The sequence below is a fragment of the Sciurus carolinensis genome, chromosome 18, assembly GCF_902686445.1.
Source record: "Sciurus carolinensis chromosome 18, mSciCar1.2, whole genome shotgun sequence".
NCBI lineage: Eukaryota > Metazoa > Chordata > Mammalia > Rodentia > Sciuridae > Sciurus > Sciurus carolinensis.
The window spans coordinates 13,588,390-13,596,353 of NC_062230.1; the positions used below are offsets into that span (position 1 = coordinate 13,588,390).

At 39.7% G+C, this 7,964-nt stretch overlaps 1 pseudogene; it reads right to left on the reverse strand.

Moving 5' to 3' along the window:
• Positions 1 to 7,194, reverse strand: part of LOC124970663 (guanine nucleotide-binding protein subunit alpha-12-like) — a 60,856-nt pseudogene extending 53,662 nt beyond the window's left edge.
• Between the last annotated feature and the right edge of the window lie 770 nt (positions 7,195 to 7,964).

A 7,964-nucleotide genomic window follows, 5' to 3' on the forward strand; every position in this document is an offset into this window, starting at 1 on the left:
GCTCCAGAACACTGGTGGCCTGCCTGGAGGAGGAGAGCGGTGGGACGCTTAGCCTGGGAGTGACTGCATCAGAACCACAGGCGGTTGCCAGAGGAGGAGGCGAGTGGTGAGCTGATTGGACTAAAATCAACTGCTCCTGAACACCAGTGGCCTGCCTGGAGGAGGAGCGTGGTGAGTCACCTGGTCTCGGAGCCACCGTTCCTGAACACCTGGGGGGCTACCCCAAGGAGGAGGAGGAGGAACAGGGCGGGTCACTTGGACTTGGAGTGATTGCCTAGGGCTATGGGTGGTTGGCCGGAGGAGGAGACCCGAAGTGATTTGTTTGGATTCCTAGTGACTGCGTCGGAAACTGGGCGGCTGTCCGGAGGAGGAGGTGTGTGGCGGGTCTCTGTGTCTCCGAGCTATTGTACGGGGCTCCAGGTGGTGGCTCAGGGGAGGGGCTGCATAGCCAGGAGATTGGTGCAGAGCAGGGTCCCAGGAGCTAGGTGGCTTCTTGCTGGAAGAGCCGCACAGAGACACGCCTAGGGGCGGAGCGAAGTTTCCAGGGCTGCGGGCAGATTCTCTGGGAGAGGCAGCCTAAGGAGACTCGCCTGCGAAGGGTGAGGCTCCCAGGCCCAGGACGTAGGTCCGGGCCCCTGGGATCGTTGCAGAAGAAGACAGCCCAGCCCAGGAGGTAGTTGTAGATTGAGGGGAACCTCTAGGAGGGGAACTGACCAGCGAGACGTCCCCACCGAGTGACTCTTCCCGGCCGGGGGAGGTTTTCCCACAGGGACGGTAAAGCCAGAGACATAGGCACAAACAGGCCTTGCCTCAGCCCACAGTCTACTTCCCCATTGGATGACCATTGGTCAACAAGTGGAGGCACCTCCGCCCACTAGCAGGGAATATACGCCACCTGAGGGTTACCACACCTAGAGAGGCAGCTTCTTCATGGAGCTCTGCATTATCAACCTCCTCCAAGACTTCAGGCTACTGAAGGATAAGAGGGGATATACTAGCAATCTTCAGGGACATTATAAGTTGATAGAGGAAATCTGCAATATCTTAATGACCCACTGATCCCTGAACAATATGAGAAAACAAGGGAAGAAAATGCCCCAAACAAATCTAGATGTTACATCAATAAAATCCAACGACAGCATGGCAGAAGAAATGACAGAAAGGGAGTTCAGAATGTACATAATTAAAATGATTAGGGAAGCAAACGATGAGATGAAAGAGCAAATGCAGGCATTGAATGATCGCACCAATCGACAGTTAACACAGCAAATTCAGGAAGCAAAAGATCATTTCAATAAAGAGTTAGAGATATTGAAAAAAAACCAAACAGAAATCCTTGAAATGAAGGAAACAATAAACCAAATTAAGAACTCCATAGAAAGCATAACCAATAGGATAGAACAGCTGGAAGACAGAACTTCAGATATTGAAGACAAAATATTTAACCTCAAAAACAAAGTTGAACAAACAGAGAAGATGGTAAGAAATCATGAACAGAATCTCCAAGAACTATGGGATATCATGAAAAGGCCAAATTTGAGAATTATTGGGATTGAGGAAGGTTTAGAGAAACAAACCAAAGGAATGAACAATCTATTTGAAGAAATAATATCAGAAAATTTCCCAAATCTGAAGAATGAAATGGAAAATCAAGTCCAAGAGGCTTATAGGACTCCAAATACACAAAATTACAACAGACCCACACCAAGGCACATTATAATGAAAATACCTAACATACAAAATAAAGACAGAATTTTAAAGGCTGTGAGAGAAAAGAACCAAATTACATTCAGGGGGAAGCCAATACAGATATCAGCAGATTTTTCAATCCAGACCCTAAAAGCTAGAAGGACCTGGAACAACATTTTTCAAGCTCTGAAAGAAAATGGATGCCAACCAAGAATCTTATACCCAGCAAAACTTACCTTCAAATTTGACGATGAAATAAGATCATTCCACGATAAACAAAAGCTAAAAGAATTTACAAAAAGAAAGCCAGCATTACAGAACATTCTCAGCAAAATATTTCATGAGGAAGAGATAAAAAACAAAGAAGCAAATCAGCAAAGGGAGGAATTATCCTAAAGGAACTGTCAAATAAAGGAGGAACCAAGATGTGTCAAAAATTTTAAATATGAACCAAATGACCGGGAATACAAATCATATCTCAATAATAACCCTGAATGTTAATGGCCTGAATTCATCAATCAAAAGACATAGACTGGCAGATTGGATTAAAAAGAAAGATCCAACAATATGTTGCCTGCAAGAGACTCACCTCATAGAAAGAGATACCCATAGACTAAAGGTGAAAGGATGGGGAAAAACATACCATGCACATGGGCTCAGCAAAAAAGCTGGAGTATCCATCCTCATTTCAGATAATGTGGACTTCAAGCCAATGTTAGTTAGAAGGGATAAAGAAGGACATTTCATACTGCTTAAGGGAAGCATAAATCAGCAAGATATAACAATCATAAACATCTATGCCCCAAACAGTGGCTCATCCATGTATGTTAAACAAATCCTTCTCAATTTTAGAAACCAAATAGACCATAACACAATAATACTAGGTGATTTTAACACGCCTCTTTCACCACTGGACAGATCTTCCAAACAAAAATTGAACAAAGAAACCATAGATCTAAATAACACAATCAATAATTTAGACTTAACAGACATTTATAGAATATACCATCCAACCAAGAGCGAATACACTTTCTTCTCAGCAGCACATGGATCCTTCTCTAAAATAGACCATATATTATGCCACAAAGCTAATGTCAGCAAATACAAGAAGATAGAGACACTACCTTGTATTCTATCAGATCATAATGGATTGAAGTTACAAATTAATGAAAGAGTAAAAAACAGAAACTACTCCAACACCTGGAGATTAAACAATATGCTACTATATGATGAATGGATAACAGAAGATATTAGGAAGGAAATTAAAAAATTCTTAGAGGTAAACGAGAACAAAGAAACAACATATCAAAATCTCTGGGACACTATGAAAGCGGTACTTAGAGGAAGATTTATTTCATGGAGCGCATTTAATAAAAGAAGTAAAACTCAAAAAATAAATGACCTAACACTACAGCTCAAAGCCCTAGAAAAAGAAGAACAGACCAACACCAAAAGTAGTAGAAGACAGGAAATAGTCAAACTGAGAGCTGAAATCAACGAAATTGAAACGAAAGAAACAATACAAAAAATTGACAAAATAAATAGTTGGTTCTTCGAAAAAATAAACAAAATTGATAAACCTTTAGCCACACTAACAAAGAGAAGACGAGAGAAAACCCAAATCACTAAAATTCGGAATGAACAAGGAAATATCAAAACAGACACGACCGAAATACAAAACATAATTAGAAGCTATTTTGAAAACCTAGACTCCAACAAAATAGAAAATTTCGAAGACATCAACAGGTTTCTAGAGACATATGAATTGCCTAAACTGAACGAGGAGGACATACACAATTTAAATAGACCAATTTCAAGTAATGAAATAGAAGAAGTCATCAAAAGCCTACCAACAAAGAAAAGTCCAGGACCAGATGGGTTCTCAGCCGAGTTCTACAAAACTTTTAAAGAAGAACTCATTCCAATACTTCTCAAAGTATTCCAGAAAATAGAAGAGAAGGGAACTCTCCCAAACTCATTCTATGAAGCCAATATTACCCTGATTCCTAAACCAGACAGAGACACATCGAGGAAAGAAAATTTCAGACCAATATCCTTAATGAACATCGACGCAAAAATTCTCAACAAAATTTTAGCAAATCGCATACAAAAACATATTAAAAAGATAGTGCACCATGATCAAGTGGGTTTCATCCCAGGGATGCAAGGTTGGTTCAACATCAGAAAATCAATAAATGTCATTCACCATATCAATAGACTTAAAGTCAAGAATCACATGATTATTTCGATAGATGCAGAAAAAGCATTTGATAAAATACAGCACCCCTTCATGCTCAAAACACTAGAAAAAATAGGGATAGTGGGAACATTCCTTAACATTGTAAAGGCCATCTACGCTAAACCCATTGCTAATATCATTCTAAATGGTGAAAAACTGAAAGCATTCCCTCTAAAAACTGGAACAAGGCAGGGATGCCCTCTTTCACCACTTCTATTCAATATCGTCCTTGAAACTCTAGCCAGAGCAATTAGACAGACCAAAGAAATTAAAGGGATACGAATAGGAAAAGAAGAACTCAAACTATCCCTATTTGCTGATGATATGATGGTATACTTAGAGGAACCAGGAAATTCCACCAGAAAACTTTTAGATCTCATAAGTGAATTCAGTAAAGTAGCGGGATATAAGATCAATGCACATAAATCGAAGGCATTTTTATATATAAGCGATGAATCTTCAGAAAGAGAAATTAGGAAAACTACCCCATTCACAATAGCTTCGAAAAAAATAAAAGTATTTGGGAATCAATCTCACAAAAGAGGTGAAAGACCACTACAATGAGAACTACAGAACACTAAAGAAAGAAATTCAAGAAAACCTTAGAAGATGGAAAGATCCCCCATGTTCTTGGATAGGAAGAATTAATATTGTCAAAATGGCCATACTACCAAAAGTGCTATACAGATTCAATGCAATTCCAATTAAAATCCCAATGATGTACCTTACAGAAATAGAGCAAGCAATTATGAAATTCATCTGGAAGAATAAAAAACCCAGAATAGCTAAAGCAATCCTTGGCAGAAAGAGTGAAGCAGGGGGTATCGCAATACCAGATCTTCAACTCTACTACAAAGCAATAGTAACAAAAACGGCATGGTATTGGTACCAAAATAGAAAGGTGGATCAATGGTACAGAATAGAGGACACGGACACAAACCCAAATAAATACAATTTTCTCATACTAGACAAAGGGGCCAAAAATATGCAATGGAGAAAAGATAGCCTCTTCAACAAATGGTGCTGGGAGAATTGGAAATCCATATGCAACAGAATGAAACTAAACCCATATCTCTCACCATGCACGAAACTAAACTCAAAATGGATTAAGGATCTCGGAATCAGACCAGAGACCTTGCATCTTATAGAAGAAAAAGTAGGTCCAGAGCTTCAACATGTCGGCTTAGGACCAGACTTCCTCAACAGGACTCCCATAGCACAAGAAATAAAAGCAAGAATTAATAACTGGGATAGATTCAAACTAAAAAGCTTTCTCTCAGCAAAGGAAACTATCAGCAATGCAAAGAAAGAGCCTACAGAGTGGGAGAAAATCTTTGCCAATCATACTTCAGATAGAGCGCTAATCTCCAGAATCTATAAAGAACTCAAAAAACTCTACACCAAGAATGTAAATAATCCAATCGACAAATGGGCTAACGAAATGAATAGACACTTCACAGAAGAAGATATACAAGCAATCAACAAACATATGGAAAAATGTTCAACATCTCTAGTAGTAAGAGAAATGCAAATCAAAACCACCCTAAGATTCCATCTCACCCCAATTAGAATGGCAATTATCAAGAATACAAGCAACAACAGGTGTTGGCGAGGATGTGGGGAGAAAGGTACACTCTTACATTGCTGGTGGGGCTGCAAATTAGTGCAGCCACTCTGGAAAGCAGTGTGGAGATTCCTTAGAAAACTTGGAATGGAAACACCATTTGACCCAGCTATCCCACTCCTCGGCCTATACCCAAAGGACTTAAAATCAGCATATTACAGAGATACAGCCACATCAATGTTCATAGCTGCTCAGTTCACAATAGCCAGATTGTGGAACCAACCTAGATGTCCTTCAATTGATGAATGGATAAAGAAAATGTGGTATATATATACAATGGAATATTACTCAGCCATAAAGAACGATAAAATTATGGCATTTGCAGGCAAATGGATGAAACTGGAGAATATCATGCTAAGTGAGATAAGCCAATCTCAAAAAACCAAAGGAAGAATGATATCGCTAATAAGTGGATGATGACACATAATGGGGGGTGGGAAGTGTTAGTGTTGGGGTTGGAGTTGGGTTTAGGGAGGGGGGCAGGAATGGAGGAAGGAAGGACTGTATAGATGGAGGGGAAGGGTGGGAGGGGAGGGGGGGAAGGGGAAAAAAATGGCAGAATGAATCAAACAACATTACCCTATGTAGATTTATGATTACACAAATGGTATGCCTTTACGCCATGTACAGACAGAGAAACAACATGTATCCCATTTGTTTACAATTTTATAATAAAAAAAAAAGTACAAAAGCATAAGGTTTTGGAGATAAAAATGACAACAATGTGTACAGAAAAGTTGTAAATGATTTCTGTTTAGCTTTTAAAATAGTTACCACCTTCTCCAATTACAACTCTTCAGGAAAGGAATACAGTTTCCGTAAAATGAAGGCTGTGTTATTTAGGTGTTTCAGATTAACTTCAAAGTGAGCATTGGGATTTTCAGTAGTCTCACCAGTCCTCAGAATCGGTAGTTATCATTGAGTTCCTATGTCCTCTTGCCTAGAGCTCATGGCGGTGCTGGAGTCCAGTGTCCTTGAGTCAGGTATTTAATGGCATGGGTCTGAGAAGCCCAGCAGGACCACACAGGCCCAAGCACCAATGGCCACACAAGCTACCTCTGAAAGGTGTGAGGGGGCTTCCTCTGTCACTACAGCATGATGTCTTTAGGTTCTCCTGCAGGATCATGTCCTTCATGGCATAGGACATAAAGTGAATGTTCTCAGAGTCTATGGCAGTGGTGAAGTGGTGGAACAGTGACTTGCTGTGGTTTCATCTTTCGGTCAAAACACTGGACCAGGTAGCACTGGATGACCTCCAGTTGGTGAAGGTTGCCCTTGAAATCCAGGAAGTGCTTCTTGATGCTAATGGATATCACTTTCTCCATCAAGAGTTTCATCTTCTTGAGGAAGAGGATTACAGAGACATTGAAGAAGTGATTGTTGTTGATGATGAACTCAAAGATGGTCATCAATTCTCCTGCTGTTTGGTGTGATTGTCCTCCACGAAGACCTGATTATATTTGCTAGAGGACACCATGAACAGGATTAATGTGATCTCATCAAAGCACTAGAAACAGAAACACTGAGACCACTAACCACCCACATCCACCATCTTAAAATGGATTTTTAAAATAATGAAATCATGTTCCCCAATCCCCTTGGTGGCTTCCAGGCAGGCAAGATTGTCTTGCTTACAAGGGAAGTAGTTCTGTAGAATACAGGATGAGGAAGACACTCAGGAAAAAATAAGAACAAAAATATGTCAAAAGGAAAGGGTGCAGGGAAAAGTTATGCTGACTTTGCAAGAAGGTTAACCAAAACCAGAAGCAAGTTTAATTTACAGTTATATATTTACTGTGAAACAAAGTGAAAGGATCAAATGCCTCCTTTCAAAATAAATGGAAATTTGTCAATCTGAGGAGGAAAGATCAGAAACCCTACTGCCAGGCTCCAATGGAAAATCTTATCCAGTTTCTCTTCTAGAAGAAATTTCTTTGTCTTTTTGTTTCTGTACTACAGATAACTCTTGTTTCTCACTTCCTGAACATAAACATTCCCAAATCTTCCTAAAAATTCATTTAATTTAGGTTTAGCAATGCCATTTAAATTAAGTCTGCTGTATATTTAATATGTTCATCTTAGGAAACTGAATTGACTTTGCTTTGTTCATCTCTATTCTTCTTTCTTAGAAGAGAGGGATGCAGAAAAATGAGAACCAGTAGGAAAAAAAATATTAACAAATGCACAATGAAAGAGGAATTATTTCTCATTTACAAATCAGTGTCTCAAAGTCTTTATGAATCACTCAATCTAATTCTACCTCTGTTAGGAAGCCCTCCTGACAGTGGGCACCTGTCCTGTTCTTAGAAAGTCTTGCTTTACTTAAAAAAGTAAATTTTAAGCCTTCCTCCCACCCCTCAGCCCCTAGTCCTGTCTCCTCCCAGGGAGAGTCTGCACATAAACAACACATAT